We start from the raw sequence: 25,318 nt of genomic DNA, 5'->3' as shown, positions 1-25,318 counted from the left end.
CATTTTAATGGAAGATTTAGGCTAATAATTTAGCCCTCATTAGCCTAAATGCTCAAAACTATGTTAACATCGCTAAAAGAGGAAAACTTGCACATTATGAGCCTCCTGATATGATCTGGGGGGGGAACAACCCTCACAAAACAAAAACAGAATTAAATGAAGTCTCTAGATGTAACTACCAGCTAATAGAAATACGTGGGGATAGAGGAACATGTGAAGTTATACCACAAGGATAAAATCAGGCATACCTAGAAAACTGTAGCACAAATGATGTACTATCTTATGATTGGAAGATATTCCATCCTTCTGATTCTGAGATTTTTTGGAAAAAAGGAATAGGCGCGTATTTAAGGAGATTAAACAGGTAAGATACCACGTGTGTGCGTGTGTATGTGTGTGTGTGTGCACGCGTGCACGCGTTCGGGAGTGGGAGGAAGCCTGGGTGGGGAGCATGCTCTTCCCAGTTGGACCCCGACTACCTCTCATTACCCCTCAGGTTCCGTTTACTCCATTCACCCCAGTGCCACGTGCCTGTGTATTCTTTACGGCAGCCACTCCACTTCTCACCATTCTTCAGACACATTTCCCCTTTCTTTGTTAAACCTTGCTTTCTTCTCCCCAAATTAGATGCTACTCCATTCATTGCATCTCAGGAACACCATTCTCATATCTCCAACAAATTACGTACCCCCCTTGTAAACTGCCTCTGCATCTGTATCAGCCACTAGTTTGTGAGGACAAATGGGCATAGACCACGTGGTATTATCATCACTAGCATGGGGTCTGTCCACACTGCTGAGTCAGCTGTTAAAGCCCCAGATGTTGCTTAAATTAGCCAGTCTTTGGCATTCTGTTGCAGCAGCCTAAACCAAGACCATATCTATACGTGGACTATATGTATAGTCTGCTTTCTCTTTCTACCTCAGAGAGCTTCTCAGAATACTTTGTAACTCCCTGGGCTGCAGGTAGTAAAGCATGTTAACATACACATGGACACATAGTGAACATATACAGTCAACATATAGTTATGTCCTTTCCTTTCTTTAACGACAAAAATGGAAAAACCATGATGTTAGTGCTTTTCAAAGAAAGTCAGCCCCTGAAAAATTCATCCATCCTCAGGATTTATTCCCCAAAGATGGGGCAAGCATTCCTGAGCTATTGATGACAATGAGTTTAACCAATGACATGATTTTATTTTATAAAAGTTATGCGAACTGGATCACAAAATTGATAAGATATAAGGATTCGGTTGAACTACAGTAAATTAAGCTAAAGTCAGTGAAAGAATAATATAAAGAGGGCAAATTTGGTCTACAGCCCCCCAGTGTGTCTCTGAATAACTGAAGTTTTTTTTTTTTTTTTTTTATAATTCACTTGCACATGGTGCTGAAACATTTCAGGAAGAGAAAGCCAAAATTGTTTTTAAGTGAAGATAATATTGTGAAACAAACTCTCTGCAGGGCTTCATGAATTTAAAATCCTCAAATAATTATTCTTGTTACCTGAATGGAATTACTTAGGAAGAAATTTCACAGTTGGAATGTATAATTCATGATAAAGGGTTCTGCACATCAGCCTTTCACAATTACTAGGCTATAGGGATATATTTATTATTATATAAACTTGCAAAACACTGAGTTGCTAGCAAGTCTGTCAACACATATTTACTGAAGGCTTCTTATGCGGAAGGAAATGCTCTAGAAACTGGAAATAACCTGATGCACAAACAGGCATGGATTCACTCTAGTAGAGAAATAAGCAGACAGTAGTTAATTGTGGGATTAAGTTGAATGAGACTATAAGGGAGCAAGGGAGAAGGAAACAAGAACAAACCTTAACCTAATCTCAGAAGATTTTCCTGAGAAAAGTACATTTAAGCAAAGCCCATAAGTATGAGTGGGTTTAAGTAGGATAAGTAAAAGGAGGGGAAGAACAATTCAAATAGAAATAACAGCCCAAAGGCCCTGAGGCAGGTAAGAGCATGCTGTGTTTAAGTTGTTGAGCAATGCTCAGCATGGCCAGGATAGTGAGAACCAGGAGGAAAGTGGTGTGAAACTAGGATCATAAGTTATGTACGGATAGATAACAAAGTACACAGACCTCTACAGCCTCTGTTTCAGATTCGGGTCTTCAATGTGTAAAAATGATCTGAAAATAGTTTATTACCTAAAAGTTAACATCAGAAATTTTAACAGACATAGAGAACAGACTTGTGTTTGCCAAGGGGGAGGGGGCGGCGGGGGAAGGTTGGATTGGGAGTTTGGGGTTAGCAGATGCAAACTATTATATATAGAGCAGATAAACAACAAGGTCCTACTGTATAGCACAGGGAACTATATTCAATATCCCGTAATAAACCACAATGGAAAAGAATATATATATATATATATATATATATATATATATATATATATATATATATATATATATATATATAACTGAATCACTTTGCTGTACAGCAGAAATTAACACAACATTGTAAATCAAGTACACTTCAGTTAAAAAAAAAGAAATTCTAGTAGGCATAAAAATGTCCTTCTTTTGGACTTCCCTGGCAGCGCAGTGGTTAAAAATCTGCCTGCCAACGCAAGGGACACCGGTTTGAGCCCTGGTCCGGGAAGATCCCACATGCCGTGGAGCAAGCAAGCCTGTGCGCTGCAACTACTGAGCCTGTGCTCTAGAGCCCGAGAGCCACAACTGCTGAGCCCACATGCTGCAACTACTGAAGCCTGCATGCCTAGAGCCCGTGCTCTGCAACAGGAGAAGCCACCGCAATGAGAAGCGTGCACGCCACAATGAAGAGTAGCCCCCGCTCGCCGCAACCAGAGGAAGCCCGTGTGCAGCAACGAAGACCCAACGTAGCCAATAAATAAATAAATAAATAAATTTATATATTAAAAAAGTCCTTGTTTGAAATAAAAACACAAAACAAAACTTTGAAAAGTTATTGGAGTAGAAGGCAAGTCTCCCCACTACCCCAGGGACCTCTGTGTTGGTTGGGGCCAAGACTTAAAAGAGGTGGGGTGCAGGCCAGAGCTTAACATTTGCAGGCTCCACATCAAGAGATCAAATGGACACTTACATACCATATGTCTAGATATTTAAAAATTATAAATCAAGCTAACAAACTGGTAAAAAATATGTTCTATCATGCTACCTTGAGAAATATATCTTCACAATAAGTTGGAGAAACAGGTTTGAAGTTAGAATTCTTGGACTTCTGGGAATTCGGTACTGGAATCTGATGGCACAGAGAGAGCCAATATTTCGGCTCTACTTTAAATTCTCAAACTATCCCCCATTTTTCCTACCCATACTAGGAGGAATCCTGTATGAAAGCATGCAGACACTCCAAGTTTAGATATTCATGTGATTTATCCTGGGGAAAAAAAGCCTACCCAAGCCCTGAAATGAGCTTGGGAACTTTGGGCAAGGAATTTCTAAGCCCTGAGTACCCAGAGCGCCATCTAAAGGAAGACTGCTGGCTCCAAGTGGGCAAGGTCCAGTGGCCCTGTAGATTCCTCACCACCTGGAGAGGGAGGGCCACAAGAAAAGGATCCTCTAAAATGAGCGGGATTACTGATGGGATGTTTCTCTGCATAATAGAAGAATAATTGGGACTTTCTAGATTAGTATAGGAAGAAAACAAGATACTGGAGGGGGAGATAAAGAGAGTAACCAACGAGATGATAAGAGTCTGGAGTCTGGGATAAGGTGAAATTCTAGGAGTTCTGTAGCTTGCTCTTCCATTAAAATTTATCTGCATTGCTCTGATGTAAACCCTTCCTCAGCCTTTCCAAAAAATCTCAAGTAACATCCAATATTGGAAGATGAAAACCAGGAACCAGGGAAATAATATATATGAATAAGGCTGGCTGAGACAGAAATGAAATAATTAGATGCATTGGGGACTATGGCTACCTCAGGGCAAAATGTATCTATCTATATCTATATATCTATCCATCTATCTATATCTTTTTTTTTAAAGAGCACATACTAAGCAAAACATGTCTGTTTGTAAGCTATGGCAATAAACAAAATAGCTGACATTTATTGAATATTTACTATGTGTCAAAATCAATTCTAAATGCTTTGCATGTACTAATTAATTTATTCATCATAGCAAACTTAGGTGTGTTGTTATCTTCATTTACATATAAGGAAGCTCTGGCACAGAAAGAGTAATAAATTTGTCCAAGGCCATACACATGGAAAGTAAAGAGGTAAATTTAAATTCAGAAAGTTTACTTCTAGAACTTCTGCTCTTAATTATTGTACTATATTGCTTCTCAGTGGTTCTTGTGAGGAATGTTTAGTTTCAAAATCTGAAGAAGAGGCTGAGTTTTATATTATGATTAATGTGGCACAGACCGAGGTCAACAGAGGAAGAGACGAAATAAAAAGTCAAGAAAGATGATGAAATGTTGAGTATCTCATTTTTATCTAGATCTCAAGGGGCTGTGCTAGTGCAATCTGACAATGAGTTAACTTCCTAAAGGCAGTGGGATGCCATAAAGGGTTTTAGGTAAGTGACATATAAAAATTTCTCTGTAAATATTACTTGAGTTGCAGAATGGATTCAGGATAAAAGCAATGGATTAGTTGGGATGCTTTTGCAGTAGACACTCAAAAAATGTAGGTGGTTTGAATGGAGATGTAGAGGCATGGCTGTAGTTGAGAGAGTCGGTGTTTTACTGGTGGTAAGGAAGATGCTGGTGTCAATGTAACATCCAGTTTTTTGGCCTGAGCACCTGGGTGGATTGTGATGCTGTTTACTGAAGTAAAGGATGATGAATAAGGAGCAGATTTTGGAAAGTAAATTATGACTTTAGGAACTGGGCTTGTTGAGCTTGGGGTACCTGGGAGAACAATTCTAAATTGAGTAAATAAAGACAGAAAAGTGACCATTGGCTCGATTCCAGCGAGAACTATGCTGGTAAAATTAAAGTTGTGGATTTCAGATTGTCAAATGAGTGGTTAGCCATTTCCAATAGAAATAGTCATCATCAGGAAGTGAACGTTTTAATATTTATACACAGTTAGGACTTTCTGATCAAATGTTGTTAGCGCCTAGGTTAAAGGACGAGGCTTGGACGTTAAAGGGTGGTTGAAAAGCTAGAAATCTCTGGAGGAAGTTAGAGTTCTCTCCCTATGTGTTTTATGTTTCAAAGGGAAATGAAACCTGGAGCTTGGCAGCCAGTTATTTACATTCCAATGGAAGGCAAATAACTAGAGAACGAGAAGATTTACTCCCTCTCTCACAAAGACAGAGGGCAACTTGTGTTTCATTTTAGGAGTTCTGCCCTGCAGAACAGACCCCATCTGTGCAGGTGTGACTCTGGCTCTCAGAGTTTCACCTGCAGGGCACAGGATGTGGGAAACTGGCATAGTTATTGCTGTAAGTTATAATAATTTTGATCCTTGTCCCAGAAACCTTGCATTGACTTTTACCATAAAATCAAATTATTACAAATATTAAAAACTTCCACAGTGGTCCAACCACTATGGAAAACAGTATGGAGATTCCTTTAAAAATTAAAAATGGAACTATCATATGATCCAGCAATCCAACTTCTGGGTATTTATTCGAAGAAAAAGAAAACACTAATTTGAAAAGATATATGCACCACTATGTTCATTGCAGCATTATTTAGAACAGCCAAGACATGGAAACAACCTAAGTGTCCATCGATGGATGAATGGACAAAGAAATGTAATATATATATATATATATATATATATATATATATATATATATATATATATATACACATACACAACGGACTATTACTTAGCCATAACACAGAATGAAACTTTGAATTTGTGACAGCATGGATGAACCGGGAGGGCATTATGCTAAGTACAATAAGTCAGACAGAGAAAGACAAACACCATATGATCTTACTCATATGGGGAATCTTAAAAACAAACACAAACAAACAAACAAAAAGCACCATGCTCATAAATATGGAGAACAGATTTGTGGTTGCCACAGGCAAAGGGTGAAATGGGTGAAGGGAGTCAAAAGGTACAAACTTTCACTTGTAAAACAAATAACTCCTGGGGATGTAATGAACAGCATGGCGACTGTGGTTAATAATACTGTATTGTATATCTGAAGTTGCCAAGAGAGGAAATCTTAAAAGTTTTCATCACAAGAAAAAAAACTTTGTAACTGTGTATGGTGACAGATGTTAATTAAACTTACTGTGATGATCATTTCACAATATATTCAAATATTGAATCATTATGTTGTACACCTAAAACTAATGTAATGTTGTATATCGGTTATACTTCAATTAAAAAAAAATTGCCTGTATTCTCTTTAGTTTGCCTTCTACAACTCCCAGTGCACTAAATGATCTCTGAACAATAGTTCATTGTTTATTTTAAACATTCAATAATAGCTCAACCTCCTGATGTCCCTCTACAATTTCTGGACAAAATTGGCTCTCCCATCCAAGGTGCATATGTCTTTGTTATATGTAGCCTTTGGATATGTGATTAATTCATTTATATTTTCTTTCCCTTCAATTCAGAAAGATGAACCATTCCCCAAATGATGAGGACCATCCTTCCTCTGTTGCTGTTCACTGATAAACTCTAATCCCCTAGTGTACTGAACACACTGGGGTGGGGTGGGGGGGTAGTTGAATTCTACAACCATGATGGAAATTTCTCTAATGCTGATTGAGTATCTCTGATACTCAGTGGGGGAGGGAAAAAGAGGGACATCAAGCTGAGGAGGGATCAATGGTTCACAAATGGTTAATCCTTTACTTTTCTCTCTCTCTTCTCTTCCTCATCACCCAATTCCAGAGGTGAGGATTTGTGATAAATGGGCCAAGTAGAGATTTTTTGATGACTGCCTGGGGCTGCTCCTTTTTTGGCAGAGGTGTCCTAGGATGCATTAAAAGACCAAGCCTAGATGCACTCAATATTTAATCAGGAATAATGACCAATAAAACATACCAGCCAATAAGAGCTCTACTATTCCTCAATAGTTGTAGAGAGAGATGGGAAAATAAATGAGGAGAAGAATGCTTCCTTTGCCTAAATTTAACAATACATTTTGTTAAAATGTACATTTGTACATTTCACCTTTATTCACTTTATAATATGGGGCTGTGATACATAGATAACACACACACATACAAAAAAAATAAACTTATTAGAAATATAAAGTTTGATCAGTGTTTCTCTAAGTAAGACACATGGGGCTCTGTATTAGAATTACCTAGAGTACTTATTAAAAATAGAGGTTTCTGAACCCCTCCAAAGACTGAATCAGAATGTCTATTTATAAGGGTCTCTAAAACTACAATTTTAAAAACAGATATTCCAATAATTTTTATGAATTATTTAATTCAAGAAGTACTGCTTTTATATATGTAGTTACTCTTATATTAAGGGAGTTTTGTGTATGTACCTGTGTTTGTGTCTGCATGTGAAATGAATTGTGGTTCCATAAATCATATTCTACACCAGCATTTTCCTCCAAGCTGTGAAGTCAGAAAACTACTTCTTTTATCTGTTAACAAATGTTCAATACACAAACACACTCACACGTACCCAAAGGTTTTGTGGTCAAATATATTTAGCAAACTCTGTATACTACATGCCTCTTTTGGAGATTCCCAATTCACATTAGTATTTTAAAGGTTGTGAGAGCCTATAAAAATCTGGTGTTTCTCAAATCCTTCAAGCAACTGTTTGATTAGTACTTTTTATTTTTTTCAAGTAAAAGTATGAGTACCCAAGGACAGTTTGGGAAACACCATTCTATGCAAATATTATGAAGTATCTTAGTTGTAAGATAAAAATCTGTGTCTTCTATTTTGACTTTAGGTACTTTTGCAAACAAACAATGCTAGTTTGGAAGGAAGTTTTTGCTTTTTTTCCTCTATCTAGCTGTAAATATAGAAACACTCTCTGTGTTGAACAAGTATAAATTTACACCAGCAGACACATGAGCATAACTTTTATGCTTTTGATGGTTATTAAAATCTGTTGTTTTAATCATGTAATCTAGCAATAAACTTAGTCCGTTAATATTCAGAGAGCAACTGACAGGAACACTTTTGTCTTGTACTCTAAAATTATTATCCTTGGTGTTTAAGAACAGACTCATTTAATAGCCATTAAAGAGTGAGAAAATATACAGCTTTAACCTACATTGAGAGGTTAAAAATAGAAATACTAGCAAATAGATTTAAATATATGTATCACCAGACATATATTTCAGTAAAACCCTTCCCTCCTTCCTCCCAAAAAAATCATGGGAAAAACTGCTGTACGCATTTTTATATTCTAGTTTCGATTACTAAAAACCATTCACTTCATTTTTTTCCACCTGTCAAAAATCAATTCAATATTTATGTGAATTGGGTAATAAATCTCTTCTTCCACATACATTTCTCTTTCCAATGACAATGTAGCTGTTTAACCTACATTCTGTAACTTGTTCTTAAAGTGCAGTGGTGCCCAGTAGTTCCTGACTAGGATGGGACAGTGTGGAGAGAAATGGATTTCATCCACTATGTGGAACCTGATGAGTGTCATATGGAAGCTCAGTACAGGGATGGGTTCCACCTGGAGGGAGAAGTTCCTTGAGTTCTCAAATTCTGAGGATGGTAGGGAAGTTATGTAACTACCCAGTAAGAAATGTTTTAGGTTATTTTATTCTTGTGGTGAATGGTGACAAGGACCACACTCTTTTAGGTTGAGCACACATGCATGCATATTGCTGTAGTCATACATTGCTCAGCCCAGAGCAGGGGGCAGGAAGGGCACTACTAAAACCTTCCCTATGGCAGGCTGGGCATGCTAATGGAGAGGAAAGGGGATAGGATTTGTCTTTGCAGTTGGTAATAATGTACTTGTCTAGTCTGAGTTGAGAAACCATTGTTTTTAGCAGTGGTTAGCATTTTTGGAGATCCTGTGTTGCTAAGATGGGCTATGCCTATAATGAACCTCAGCCCTTCTCTTTCTGTGAGGTCAGGAGGTCATGCTTCTGGATTTTATAAACCATCACAAATGGGATCAGCTAGCCCACTTCACCATCACTTCATCCAATTCAATCAATCATGCTACGCAAAATTCAAACTCACACCTGCATTATCATAACAAAATAGTTTATATTTTGTGGTCTAGATGCTTTTATTATTTCTTCAAGAAACTGATGACCCAGTAAGGGAAGTCTTAAAATCTAGGCAACCAGACCCAGAGGGAAACTCCAGGCATTTTCTTTAGCTCCAGCAACCTACTCTGTCCATCTCCTGGGTGCTATTTTTGCTTATTTCTTTGCAAACATTGCAATTCTCCCTTCTTTCTAAACATTGAACTGACCATCCTTCACACATTTCAGATCTTTCCTCTGTTTCCCAAAGGCTGCAGGGTGAGCAAGACTGGACAGAACTTTGAAAAGTTGGTCTTAATTAAATGTGCACAATACAATAACTGGAAAAACATGCTATTTTTTCTAATACCATTACTTAGATAAGACTTTTTAATATTAAGCACAGAATCAGATACAACTTCTTATCTATGTAATTAAATGTGACATTAACATTTGAGATAAACATAAGGTCATTTTTTTTTTCTTACCATTTTTTTAAAACGAGGAGATGGCTGATATAAATATGAGCCCTATGAGTATCAACTAGATCATAAAAAATTCTGGGAGGGAGCAGAAGACTTAGAATTTTCTGTTATGGAAAACTGTCTTTCATAGTAGAATTTACAGTTTTTCCATTCCCAGTTTTGTTGTTGTTTCTTGGCATTATTAAGTACTTCAATGAAATAAATTGTTTTAATTACATAAACTGTATACAGTGGGATGCAGAAAAAGTAGGCAATGACTTGCTTAAAGTCATAGGAAAGTCAACTACTTTGTAAAATGGGGATTAGAAACCAGGTTTTTTGATACCATTGTACAGGATATTTACTATCCAACAGGCTACCTTTTTAATGTGCCTTTCAAAATGTGAGGCTTATCATTATGGAAAAAAAATAGAAGGAAAAAGATCAATATATGAGAGGAAAATTCTATCAATGTGATAGATGAGGACTTTAATGGAGACCACAGATTAAAAATGTAGTTGGTATTTTTTTATCTATTTCTGTGTAACAAAACCGCCCACCAGATTTTTGTTGCTTATAATTTATCTCTTACAGTGGGTTGATTGGGCTCAGATCTCTCATAGAGTTGCAGAAAGATTGCAACTGCAACAAGAAACATCTTGAAGGTCCAATGAGGTGAATATCCATGATGGCTCCTTCACTCACAAGGCTGGTCCTCAGCCAACGTGGGAACTGACTGGATGTCTTTTGCTTTCCGTGTAGCCTTTCAACATGACAAGCTAGGGCCTCCTCAGAGCACTGCAACGTCACTGTAGCTGAATTATTTACCTGGCTGCTGGCTTCCCCAGAGCAAGTGTTCTAGCGTATCCAGATCGTAGTCTTTGTTTCTTATGACTTAGCACTGGCAGTCACACATTATCACCCCTACAACATTCTACTGATTAAAAGAAGTTCACAGGAGAGTGTAGTTCACAAAAGTGGGTATCTTTGAAAACTAGCTGTCACAGTTAGTAAAGGTGATGCTGAGAAATAAGAACAACGAAGTTGCACAGAAAAATCTCATATCTGTCTTTCCTTGTAATGTAAATTAGTCATTGATTCTTAGAATAGGGAAAGATCTTAAGTATCCTCTATTTAAAATATCTCATGTACCCTTGAAGAAACTGAAGCTCAGGTAAGGGAAAAGTCTTTGTGTCTACAAAAATTTTTTAAAAAAACTGTGATTATATCTTAACATTTTTAGACCATCAGGGTGCTACAATATTTTAACAATTAATCTAAACAGAAATCTTTTCAAAATGTAGGAAAAATAATATGTCTCATCTAAAACAATGTGTAGGAATTAACCTGATACAATTGAGAGAAATCTTCCAAAATGTGCCTAAAGTAGGCAATGGTTTGTTTGTTTTCTTTTTTTAAAGATTCTTTTGATGTGGATCATTTTTTAAGTCTTTATTGAATTTGTTACAATACTGCTCTTGTTTTATGTTTTGGTTTTTTGGCCACGAGGCATGTGGGATCTTAGCTCCCCAACCAGGGATGGAGCCCACACCCCCTGCATTGGAAGGTGAAGTCTTGACCACTGGACCACCAGGGTAGTCCCTAGGCAATGGTTTTTAAATTTCATATTTAAAAGGAAAAAAAAATATATATATATATATGGAACTAGATTAAATTTTTGGTTTCTTATTTCTTCTTCTGTTATTTCATTTGAAAAAAATGTGACATGAGTTTGCAGTGATATATTTCACCATATCCTTAGTAAGGATGTTTTCATTTGAAATATTTTCATTTTGGCCCAGTACAGATGACGTGAGGAGTAATAAGTTTTATTAAGGAAACTGGTGATAATCATCTGGAATTTCCCATAGATTACCCTACCTTAGGAAATGTATTATGGAAAAACCTGAAAGAAATTTTTGGCCAACCCAATACATAATGACAAAAGATATTCAAAACTCTATGTTAGCTCTTAGTATGTGAATTCTTTAGCAGGAGCTTATTACTACTATGAGGGGACTGCGTGTGTCATTGTTGTTAAATGTGTAGCACATAAAAGGAGACAAGGGTCTATGAACACAGGAGCTATACTTGACCAATGGGTTTGCAATGTAAGAACTCCCATCTGAAAACTCAGTGCACATGAAGAGAAAGAGTGTTTTATTTTGCAGTATAACATTGAAATATGTCAAGCACATGCACTGAGACTCGCTGGGCTGATATGTGTTCTGAGAATAAAAGAAACATAAATTGCTAAGGCTCAGGAACGTGCCCATTCTATGAATAGAGATTGACTTTGCTGCCAAGGGAAGCAAGTTGCTTGGGTTTTAGGTGACGCATCTCCACTCTTTACTTTACCAAGAAAAAGGTTTGGAAAGCAAACTACTTGAAATGTTTTCCCAGAGGATTCCAATGAATATCAAACCCATCAAACATCTCATTTATTTCAGACACAGACTCTCTATGCCTCAGGAAACTCTTTCAACTCTAATGTCACTGGAAGCACCTGTCATCTTCCTTCACCTTTTACTGTCAGGCTATCTGTGCCTTTAAGGTAGGTCACCTTTCTTTGGCATCCTGCTTCCTTACAGGATTGGAGGCTAAATTTCTTCTTCCGCGTGAGCTGTATTTGGAATTTGAGGCCTCTTTGCTTGCCCCAGTTTGCCCCACCTCACATATCACGTTGCATGGTCAAACTGCCACTCTCACTCATGTATTTACTCAACAGAATATTACTATATTATATTATATAAATATTACATTTTAAAATATTATAAATTCATATTTTATCAGGCTATTATTTATTGAACTCCTGCTATGAGGAAGAAATAGTGTTAGGGGTAGAAGAGTCAGGGAAGTAGGCTTGCCCTTGCCACCACTGAGTTAGATTGGGGAGAATGATGTCAGGAAGAAGGCAAAGGGCTTTCTGCATCAACAGAATAGAATCAAGGTCTGGTAATTCTCTTCTTAAAATGGGACTGGTGGGACTTCCCTGGTGGTGCAGTGGTTAAGAACCTACCTGCCAATGGTTCTTAACCCTGCCTACCTGACAAGGGTTCGAGCCCTTGTCTGGGAAGATCCCACATGCCGTGGAGCAAATAAGCCCGTGTGCCACAACTACTGAGCCTGCGCTCTAGAGCCTGCGCTCTAGAGCCCGCGAGCCGCAACTACTGAGCCCACGCGCCTAGAGCCCGTGCTCCACAACAAGAGAAGCCACCACAATGGGAAGCCTGTGCACCACAACAAAGAGTAGCCCCCGCTCGCCGCCAAGTAGAGAAAGCCCACGAGCAGCAACGAAGACCTAACACAGCCATAAATAAATAAATAAATAAATAAATAAATAAATAAGACTGGTGGTGGGGGTCCCCCGCGACATATGTAGAGACCCTGCTTCCCACTATCCCTTGCAAATTTCAGTCCAACACCTCTATGAGGAAAGTAATGAGTTGTTTTTGTAAAAAAATGGAAAACAGCTCTAATTTTTTCCCCCAGATGTTTCCTAACTGCTTTAGGAATGTGATCCTTGGATTCAGTATGCAAGGTTGAGCCTGGCCAATACGTTTTTGTTTTATTATTCTAGAAACATTTCCTAGAGCCTCTCAAGGTTAATCAAGTACACCAGAGGCTTCTATGTGGGTTGCAGAATCCAATTACTATTCCTTGTGGTTCCCATACCAGCTTCCTCAACGCTACTTTTAGAACTCCTTCTGAGACAGCGAACAATTCCATAGCCAGGTGCTTATGGATACAGTCATTCTGCCTCTTATTGGATTCTGAAGGGCAAAATGAGGAGAGGAAGGAGCCCCTTTGGTTTCAATGACTGATCAGAAGTGAGTTCCTTTACTCTAAGTTGTGTCAATAATGCAAAAAGCCAGTGGTTTAATAAGAATATAATGAGTAATAGGATGCCTGGATGAAACAGGAATGACTTCATTTTGAGGGAGTGTGTGATAGGGAGAGAATTATTACCACCTGCTTTGCCTTGAGAGCAGGGAAACAAATTCACCTTGATTAAGATTATATTTCTTCAGAGAAGAATAAGTAGGGAGACATCTTTAAGTTTATATTTACGGACAAATGGATACAGGAGATAATCTTATAATGTCACCTTTTGCTTTCTGACTGGTTTAGCGAATGCAAGCCAATGAGGCTCTAACAATAAGATCATTCCAAAGAAATAGTAGAGACTAGACTAGTGACCTCATCCGAAAAAGAGGGTCAAAGATTTTATTGACAAGAATTCGTTACCTACCAGGGTGGGACTGATGCTTTCACCTCCATAGAATGGTGTTTACTTTCGGGGGAACAATAAGACCGGGGATCACAGCTAAAAATCAACTCATAACCTTCGTGCCCCAAATGAAACTTGGGCAGGGACCTGGACCACTAAGTTCACCTTGTTATAGCTGCTTAAACAAAAAATAGAATCACATAAGAGTGTGAATGGGGCTTCCCTGGTGGCGCAGTGGTTGAGAGTCTGCCTGCCAATGCAGGGGACGCAGGTTCGAGCCCTGGTCTGGGAGGATCCCACATGCCGTGGAGCAACTGGGCCCGTGAGCCACAATTGCTGAGCCTGCGCGTCTGGAGCCTGTGCTCCGCAACAAGAGAGGCCGTGATAGTGAGAGGCCCGCGCACCGCGATGCAGAGCGGCCCCCACTTGCCGCAACTAGAGAAAGCCCTCGCACAGCAACGAAGACCCAACACAGCCATAAATAAATAAATAAATAAATTAATTAAAAAAAAAAAAAAAAAGAGTGTGAATGTACAGCAGCAACCGTAGGCTGTGGGGTTATGTTCTCAAGAAGATGTATTGAACTTTCAGTTAAGGTGCAGCAGATGTTATTGGTTGGTTATCCCGAAGCCATTTCTCACCCATTTATCCTTTGCAGGCTTCCCATCTTATATGCTGTAAAGACAGGTCTCTTTCACTGCAGAGGTGGCAATATAAGGTAGATCTGGAAGCTGATGTGTCAGGGGATATCTGATAGGGGGAGTTTCTGGAAAAGATAATTTCTAGATGAACAGGTCAGGAACAAGAGAGCTGGATCTCTTCCCCTAGCCAATGTTTCCCAGCCTTACACATGCACATGATGGTATCTGTACCTTAGCCAGGCATTTATTACTGGAAAAGAGGAGGTGATAACAGGCATGTGGATGAAAAAGCTTACACCCTAAGAATAATTCACAATGAAAAGAAAGCTGGTGACCTTTACTGAACCCACTGAACCTCCAGACTTCATTTTTTTTTTTTTTTTTTTTGATGTGGGCCCTTTATTTATTTATTTATTTATTTATTTATTTTTTTGGCTGTGTTGGGTCTTCGTTTCTGTGCGAGGGCTTCCTCTAGTTGCGGCGAGCGGGGGCCACTCTTCATCGCAGTGCGCAGGCCTCTCACTATCGCGGCCTCTCTTGTTGCGGAGCACAGGCTTCAGACGCGCAGGCTCAGCAATTGTGGCTCACGGGCCTAGTCGCTCCGCGGCATGTGGGATCTTCCCAGACCAGGGCTCGAACCCATGTCCCCTGCATTGGCAGGCGGATTCTCAACCACTGCGCCACCAGGGAAGCCCCAGACTTCATTTTAACTGAACAATAAATGCCCCTCTGATTTAAATAGCTTCTATTTGGATATTAATACTTACAGTCAAAAGCATTTCTCCCTGATAAACAAAGTATGTGGGTGCTCAAGGCATTGGTTGAAAGATAAAATACATGTGAATATAGTTATTCCAAGTTTGGGAAGTGGGTTATTTTAGTTTCCTGTATCTCCTCAAAGACATTTCACACAAATATTTATTTGGTTAACGTATTACTTCTCAGAAGCAGACAAGGTTAGTGTTGACTACAGCCTTATAAATGAGGAAACTGGAACACAGAGGTAAAGGGACTTTATCTAAAGCAACAAAACTTGATTATAGCAGAGCTAAAGCCTGAACTAAGATCTTTGATTCTTTGTCTTAAGATTCTCTGCTGGGTCACGTTGTGAGTTAAAAAATAAATAAATAAAATGACTTTGCATCAAAGAAACTGGATGACAAATGAGGGTGATTTTCTCTTTTGTTTCAAACTAGTGACCAGCAATACACTCAAGAAAATATTTTCACCTAGGTTTTCTCCATGTTCTTCGTAGAAGGGAATTTATGCAAATACCCCAGAGAACTACCTTCCTACAACAACAACCTAGATCCTGGCTGCAGTAAATGTGTTTACCGTGGTGAGAAATCTAAAACTGAACAGTTTATAAAAGAAGCTAGAGAATGTTGTAGCAGAACACTAGTTTTCCTGTTTCTTTCAATTCAGACCCTGCTACAGAGTCACACTCCCTTTTGGGAATTCATGGTTTGCAAAGAGAAAGGACATCCAGTTTTATACATACTCTGCTGAAATGCAGCAAAATGAACAGTTTGCACCTCAATCCAATGATGTAAATCCTTAGATGGGCTAATCAGCCTTTATAGAAATCTCTTCATCTCTATACAGAAGAATGAAGTATAGTGTTTCTTCAAATGCCCTTTAAAAATAACTACAATTCAATTGCTTTTCTTTTATCCACGTAATCCAATTTATTTGGGGATTGTCTTTTTATAATGGAGAAAAAAGTATTAAACACTTTTGAAATAAATGCAATAGTTCTATGAAAACAACCCACAACTGTAAATGTTCCATACTTTACCTCACAAATGCATTAATAAGTTGAGGGCAGAACCTGAAGCAGCAAAGATCCTGAAATGAATAGGCCCTACAGTGATTCACACTTGGCAATCCTGTAGTTATTAAGAAATTTATGATTTTAGATCAGCGGTCCCCAACCTTTTCGGCACCAGGGACAGGTTTTGTGGAAGACAATTTTTCCACGGGTTGGGGGGATGGTTCAGCGATAATGCGAGCAACGGGGAGTGATGGGGAGTGGCATATGAAGCTTCCCTCGCCAGCCACTCACCTCCTGCTGTGTGGCCCAGTTCCTAACAGGCCGTGGCCACTACTGGCCCACGGCCCCAGGGGTTGTTGGGGACCTCTGTTTTAGATAATCTTCTGAAAAAAGTATTTTTAGATGCTACTTGGTTTTCCTATAGATAGAGACTTTTTGGAGGGTGGGTTGAAGGAGATATTTAGCATCTCCAGAAATGTTTGGTAGAAATGAATTTTGCATCACAGTTTACCAAATGCAAACCATGGGGCTCATAATATAATAGATATTGGAAACGTACAGGGGAGATTTCTTATGTTTTCTTTAGAGAACATCTTTTTCTTTTTAATGAGTAGGTATATTGAAGAGGAAAAAAATCATTTTTTTCCCTAACAGACATCAAGAGCATTCTGTGGTTTAAGGACATGGTACGACTTAATCAGTAGAGTTCACACACAGTAGTCTGAGTCATGACTAGGGGCAATTTCCTTTTTTTTTTTTTGGCCCCCTCTCAGCTTTTGGGATCTTAGTTCCCCAACCAGGGATCTAACCCAGGCCCCCTGCGGTGGAAGCACAGAGTCCTAACCACTGGACTGCCAGGGAATTCCCAAGGGGCAACTTCCATTATCCCATTAATTCTGAAGCTGATGAGAGAATGAGGAAAAAATGCTGGAAAATAGGAATGAGTAAGACAGATAGTTGGAATGAACTAAAGTGATGAATTAAGAGAGAAAAGGGAGAGACTTAGGGACATAGAGAAGGTCACAAAAATGAAGAAAAAGCAACAGCAACAAACAAAAATCACATTTTTACATTGTGTGCTAATTAGCCACATTATAATTAATTTATTTCTGGTGACAATTCATCATTGCACTTTTGTTTTATATCCCTGTTATTTAAATATATCTTTTATTTTTTTTTTGAAAAATGCTTACTTTTCAAATTCATTGCTTGATTGGCTGACTCATTCATTCCTTTATTCATTCATCCAGATATGTGTTAAATATTTATTGGATTATTTAATAAATAATGAATTAAGTCTTAGAAATACAAATAGGCATGTTACTTTCCTAATGGTCTGATATGGGTGATATAGACATTTATATAAATAATTAGAAATACTTTTAAAGGCATTTTGATGCAAATATATGCAAAATGCAAAAGGAGAATTTTATTTTATTTTTTAACTTTTATCTTCTATTATTGACATATAGTTGATTTACAATATTGTGTTAGTTTCAGGTGTAGAGCAAAGTGATTGTTTTATATATATATATATTTTTTTTCGGATTATTTCGCATTACAGGTTATTACAAGATACTGAATATTGTTCCCTGTGTTATACAGTAGGTCCTTGTTTCTAATCTATTTTATGTAGTTTGTATCTGTTAATCCCATACTTCTGATTTATCCCTCCCCCCTCCCTTTCCATTTTGGTAACCATAAGTTTGTTTTCTATGTCTGTGAGTCTGTTTCTGTTTTGTATATAGATTCATTTGTATTATTTTAAAAATTCCACATATAAGTGATATCATATAATATTTGTCTTTGTCTGACTTACTTCACTTAGTATGATGTTCTCTAGGTCCATCCATGTTGCTGCAAATGTCACTATTTCACTCTTTTTTATGGTTGAGTAATACTCCATTATATATATGTACCACATCTTCTGTATCCATTCCTCTGTTGATGGACATTTAGGTTGCTTCCATGTCTTAGCTATTGTGAATAGTGCTGCTGTGAACACTGGGGTGCATGTATCTTTTAGAATTAGAGTTTTCTTCTTTTCTGGATATATGCCCAGCAGTGGGATTGCTGGATCATATGGTAACACTATTTTTAGTTTTTAAAGGAACTTCCAGACTGTTTTCCATAATGGCTGCTCCAATTTACACTCTTTCAACAGTGTAGGAGGGTTCAAAGGAAGAATTTTAAAATCCAGAAGATGGATGCTTCTCAACACCTCCACTGCTGCCCCCTTGGTCAGAGCCACATTATCCCTTGACTGGATTATTGAAGGAGCCTCGTCACTAATATCACCACATCCACCTTTTGCCTTTGCCCCGTTGCAATCCTTTCTCAGGACAGTAGTCAAAAATAATCCCTCTAAAACATAAGCCAGGTCATATCAATCCTGTGCTCATTGATGGCTTCCACTTTCGTTCAAAGTAAAAGCCATAGCCCTTGTAATGGTTTATGAGGCCCCACAGGATCTGGTCCCAACTCCTATTCTCTCTACATTCATCTCTGCCGACTCCCGTCCTTACTGTGTCCATTCACACTGGCCAGTCTTATCTTATGATGTTTGCTCTCATAGTTCTCTCTATAAAAAAGATATCTGCTTCACTTACCTGTGGAATCTAAAATATGACACAAATGAACTTATCAATGAAACAGAAACAGACTCACAGACTTAGGGAACAGACCTGTCGTTGCCAAGGGGGAGGGCGGGTGGGGGGAGGGAAGGATTGGGAGCTTGGGATTAGCAGATGCAAACTATTATATATAGAATGGATAAACAAAAAGGTCCTACTGTATAGCACAGGAAACTATATTCACTATCCTGTGATAAATCATAATGGAAGATAATATGAAAAAGAATGTATATATATGTATAACTGAATCACTTTGCCGTACAGAAGAAACTAACACAACGTTGTAAACCAACTATACTTCAATAAAATAAATTTAAACAAAAAGAAATACAGGGACTGCATTTTACAGAAAACAAAAAAAAAGGATATCTGCTATGCTTTCTCTCTTTTTCAAATATTTTCTCAAGTCCCACTTTCTCAGTGAGGCTTACGCTGAGAACTCAATTTAATAGCAAACTGCCCCTTTTCTACACATATTCCCTATTTCCCCTATAATACTCTATTTCTTTATTTTCTCATAATAATGTTCACGATCTAACATGCAACATGACCTATTTACTTATTTTAATGAATGATGATGTTTTATTGTTTGTAATCTTCCCCCAGAATGGAAGCTGAAAATAGCAGGTATCTCTATTTTGTTCACCGGAGTATCAGAAACGTGGAGAACATTGACAAAATGTTTCTGAAAGAAAGAATGAAAAATAAGGAGTTTATTCTACTAGAGGGTAGATAAGGAGAGGATGAAGAAAGGCAACCCCAAATTAAAGACCCATATATTTAGATTGGAGACATCAGTAGTTATTTGACAGTTACTCACAAGGAAAGAACTCTCAGGCAGAGAAAGTTGTGTGAACAAAGGAGAAGAGGCTGGAAATAAGTATGTGGAGATGTGCAAATCTGCCTCTTTTCCTACGTCAGGGGTCAGAAAACTATGGTTTGTGAGTCAAATTCAGGCAATTCAGGCCATACTCTTTATATATAAAGAGTATATATATATGTATATATATATAAAGATTTATTGGAACATACCTATGCCTATTTGTTGAGGTATTATTATTTATGGCTACAAATGGTTCACAAAAGCATTTATTTTCTGAACCTTTTAAGAAAAAGTTTGTTGCCCCGTCCTAGGAAATAAGAAATAAGTGAAGGTTTTAAGCTGGAAAGTGCCATGTTCAGAATCATGATGTGGAAAAATCATTCTCTGTTCAGCTCAGTTTTCCTAGTTAATCTTTTCCTCAAGATATCTCATTAGGTTCAAGACAGTGGAGTAGAAGGACGTGCGCTCATGCCCTCTTGCAAGAGCACCAGAATCACAGCTAACTGCTGAACAATCATTGACAGGAAGACACCAAAAAAGATACCCCACATCCAAAGACAAAGGAGAAGCCGCAATGAGACAGTAAAAGGGACACAATCACAATAAAATCTAATCCTATAACTGCTGGATGGGTGAATCACAAACTGGAGAACGCTTGTACCACGGAAGTCCACCCACTGGAGTGAAGGTAGTGAGCCACACGTCAGGCTTCCCAACCTGGGGGTCTGGAAACGGGAGGAGGAATTCCTAGAGAATCAGACTTTGAAGGCTAGTAGGATATGATTGCAGGACTTCGACAGGATTGGGGGAAACAGAGACTCCACTATTGGAGAGCACACACAAAGTAGTGTGTGCATCGGGATCCAGGGGAAAGAACAGTGACCCCATAGGAAACTGAACCAGACCTACCTGCTAGTGTTGGAGGGACTGATGCAGAGGAGAGGGGTGGCTGTGGCTCACCACAGGGAAAAGGACACTGACAGCAGAAGTTCTGGGAAGTACTCCTTGGTGTAAGCCCTCCCAGAGACTGCCATTAGCCACACCAAAGAGCCCAGGTAGGCTCCAGTGCTGGGTTGTCTCAGGCCAAACAACCAAAAGGGAGGAAACCCAGTCCCACCCATCAGCAGACAGTTGGATTAAGTTTAACTGAGCTCTGCCCACCAGAGCAACACCCAGCTCTACCCACCACCAGTCACTCCCATCAGGAAGCTTGCACAAGCCTCTTAGATAGCCTCATTCACCAGAGGGCAGACAGCAGAAGCAAGAAGAACTACAATTCTGCAGTCTATGGAATGAAAACCACATTCACAGAAAGACAGACAAAATGAAAAGGCAGAGGACTATGCATCAGATGAAGGAACAAGATAAAACCCCAGAAAAAAAATTAAATGAAGTGGAGATAGGCAACTGTCCAGAAAAAGAAGGAGATAGGCAACTGTCCAGAAAAATAATTCAGAATAATGATAGTGAAGATGATCCAGGACCTCGGAAAAAGAATGGAGGCAAGATCAAGAAGATGCAAGAAATGTTTAACAAAGACCTAAACGAATTAAAGAACAAAACAAAACAAAAAGGACAAACAGAGATGAACAATACAATAACTGAAATGAAAAATACACAAGAAGGAATCAATAGCAGAATAACTGAGGCAGAAGAACAGATAAGTGACCTGGAAGACACAATGGTGGAATTCACCGCCGTGGAAGAGAATAAAGAAAAAAGAATGAAAAGAAATGAAGACAGCCTAAGAGACCTCTGGGACAACATTAAACACACCAACATACGCATTACAGGGGTCCCAGAAGGAGAAGAGAGAGAGAAAGGACCTGACAAAATATTGGAAGACATTAGAGTCAAAAACTTCCCTAACATGGGAAAACAAATAGCGACCTAAGTTCAGGAAGTGCAGAGAGTCCCAGGCAGGATAAACCTGAGGAGAAACATGCTGACACATAGTAATCAAATTGACAAAAATTAAAGCCAAAGAAAAATTACTAAAGCAACAAGGGAAAAAGGACAAATAACATACAAGGGAACTCCCATAAGGTTAGCAGCTGATTTCTCAGCAGAAACTCTACAAGCCAGAAGGGAGCGGCATGATATATTTAAAGTGATGAAAGGGAAGAAACTACAACCAAGATTACTCTACCTGGCAATGGTCTCATTCAGATTTGATGGAGAAATCAAAAGCTTTACAGACAAGCAAAATCTAAGAGAATTCAGCACCACGAAACCAGCTCTACAACAAATGCTAAAGGAACTCCTCTAAATGGAAAACACAAGAGAAGGAAAGGACCTACAAAAACAATTAAGAAAATGGTAATAGGAATATACATATCAACAATTAACTTAAATGTGAGTGGATTAAATGCTCCAACCAAAAGACACAGGCTCTCTGAATGGATACAAAAACAAGACCCATATATATGCTGTCTGCAAGAGACCCACTTCAGACCTAGGAAAACATGCAGACTGAACGTGAAGGGATGGAAAAAGATATTCCATGCAAATGGAAATCAAAAGAAAGCTGGAGTAGCAATACTCATAGCATATAAAATAGACTTTAAAATAAAGAATGTTACAAGAGACAAGGAAGCACACTACACAATGATCAAGGGATCAATCCAAGAAGAAGATACAAAAATTATAAATATATATGCACCCAACATAGGAGCACCTCAATACATAAGGCAAATGTTAAAAGCTATAAAAGAGGAAATCGACAGCAACACAATAAGAGTGGGGGACATTAACACCTCACCTACACCAATGGACAGATCATCCAGACAGAAAATTAATAAGGAAACACAAGCTTTAAATGACACAATAGACCAGATAGAGTTAACTGATATTTATAGGACATTCCATCCAAAAACAGCAGACTACACTTTCTTCTGAAGTGCGCATGGAACATACTCCAGGAGAGATCACATCTTGGGTCACAAATCAAGCCTTGGTAAATTTAAGAAAATTGAAATCATATTAAGCATCTTTTCTGACCAAAACGCTATGATATTAGAAATCAATTACAAGGAAAAAAACGTAAAAAACACAGACACATGGAGGCTAAACAATACGTTACTAAATAACCAAGAGATCACTGAAGAAATCAAAGAGGAAATCAAAAAATACCTAGAGACAAGTAACAACGAAAACCTATAAACCTATAGGTTCTAAAACCTATAGGATGCAGCAAAAGCAGTTCTAAGGGGAAGTTTACAATCCTACCTCAAGAAACAACAAAAATATCAAAAACAATCTAACCTTCCACCTAAAGGAACTAGAGAAAGAAGAACAAACAAAACTCAAAGTTAGTAGAAGGAAAGAAATCATAAAGAGCAGAGCAGAAATAAGTGAAATAGAAACAAAGAAAAAAATAGCAAAGATCAATAAAACTAAAAGCTGGTTTTTTGAGAAGATAAACAAAATTGATAAACCTTTAGCCAGACTCATCAAGAAAAAGAGGGAGAGGACTCAAAGCAATAAAATTAGAAATGAAAAAGAAGTTACAATGGACATTGCAGAAATACAAAGCATCATAAAAGACTACTACAAGCAACTCTGCCAATAAAATGGATAACCTGGAAGAAACGGACAAATTCTTAGAAAGGTATAACCTTCTGAGACTGAACCAGGAAGAAATAGAAAATATGAACAGATCAATCACAAGTAATGAAATTGAAACTGTGATTAAAACTCTTCCAACAAACAAAAATCCAGGACCAGATGGCTTCAGAGGTGAATTCTATCAAACATTTAGAGAAGAGATAAAACCCATCCTTCTCAAACTCTTCCAAAAAATTGCAGAGGAAGGAACACTCCCAAACTCATTCTACAAGGCCACCATCACCTTGACACCAAAACCAGACAAAGATACTACAGAAAAGAAAATTACAGACCAATATCACTGATGAATATAGATGCAAAAATCCTCAACAAAATAGTAGCAAACAGAATCCAACAACACATTAAAAGGATCATACACCATGATCAAGTGGGATTTATCCCAGGGATGCAAGGATTCTTCAATATACACAAATCAATCAATGGGACACAGCATATTAACAAATTGAAGAATAAAAACCATAAGATCATCTCAATAGATGCAGAAAGAGCTTTTGACAAAATTCAACACCCATTTATGATAAAAACTCTCCAGAAAGTGAGCATAGAGGAAAACTACCTCAACATCATAAAGGCCATATATGACAAACCCACAGCACACATCATTCTCAAAGGTGAAAAACTGAAAGCATTTCCTCTAAAATCAGGAACAAGACAAGGATGCCCACTCTCACCACTATTATTCAACATAGTTCTGGAAGTCCTAGCCATGGCAATCAGAGAAGAAAAAGAAATAAAAAGAATACAAATTGGAAAAGAAGAAGTAAAACTGTCACTGGTTGCAGATGACATGATACTATACATAGATAATCCTAAAGATGCCACCAGAAAACTACTAGAGCTAATCAATGAATTTGGTAAAGTTGCAGGATACAAAATTAATGCACAGAAATCTCTTGCATTTGTATACACTAATGATGAAAAATCTGAAAGAGAAATTAAGGAAACACTCCCAATCACCATTGCAACAAAAAGAATAAAATACCTAGGAATAAACCTAACTAAGGATGTAAAAGACCTCTATGCAGAAAACTATGACACTGATGAAAGAAATTAAAGATCATACCAACAGATGGAGAGATATGCCATGTTCTTGGATTGGAAGAATCAATATTGTGGAAATGACTATACTACCCAAAGCAATCTACAGATTCAATGCAATCCCTATCACATTACCAATGGCATTTTTTACAGAACTAGAACAAAAAATGTTAAAATTTGTATGGAGACAAAAAAGACCCCGAATAGCAAAAGCAGTCTTGAGGGGAAAAAATGGAGCTGGAGGAATCAGACTCCCTGACTTCAGATTATACTACAAAGCTACAGTAAGCAACACAATATGGTACTGGCACAAAAACAGAAATATAGATCAATGGAACGGATAGAAAGCCCAGAGATAAACCCACACACCTAGGTCTACTAATCTATGACAAAGGAGGCAAGGATATACAATGGAGAAAAGACAGTCTCTTCAATAAGTGGTGCTGGGAAAACTGGACAGCTACATGTAAAAGAATGAAATTAGAACACTCCCTAACACCATACACAAAAATAAACTCAAAATGGATTCGAGACCTAAATGTAAGACTGGACACTATAAAACTCTTAGAGGAAAACATAGGAAGAACACTCTTCGACATGAATCACAGCAAGATCTTTTTTGATCCACCTCCTAGAGGAATGGAAATAAAAACAAAAATAAACAAATGGGACCTAACGAAACTTAAAAGCTTTTGCACAGCAAAGGAAACTACAAACAAGATGAAAAGACAGCCCTCAGAATGGGAGAAAATATTTGCAAACGAATCAACAGACAAAGGATTAATCTCCAAAATATATAAATAGCACATGCAGCTCAGTATTAAAAAAAACAAACCACCCAATCCAAAAATGGGCAGAAGACGTAAATAGACATTTCTCCAAAGAAGAGCTACAGATGGCCAAGAAGCACATGAAAAGCTGCTCAACATCACTAATTATTAGAGAAATGCAAATCAAAACTACAAT

This window comes from Balaenoptera physalus (genome assembly GCF_965194825.1).
Source record: "Balaenoptera physalus genome assembly, chromosome: 13".
Lineage (NCBI taxonomy): Eukaryota > Metazoa > Chordata > Mammalia > Artiodactyla > Balaenopteridae > Balaenoptera > Balaenoptera physalus.
Note: the sequence above shows the minus strand (reverse complement) of the source record.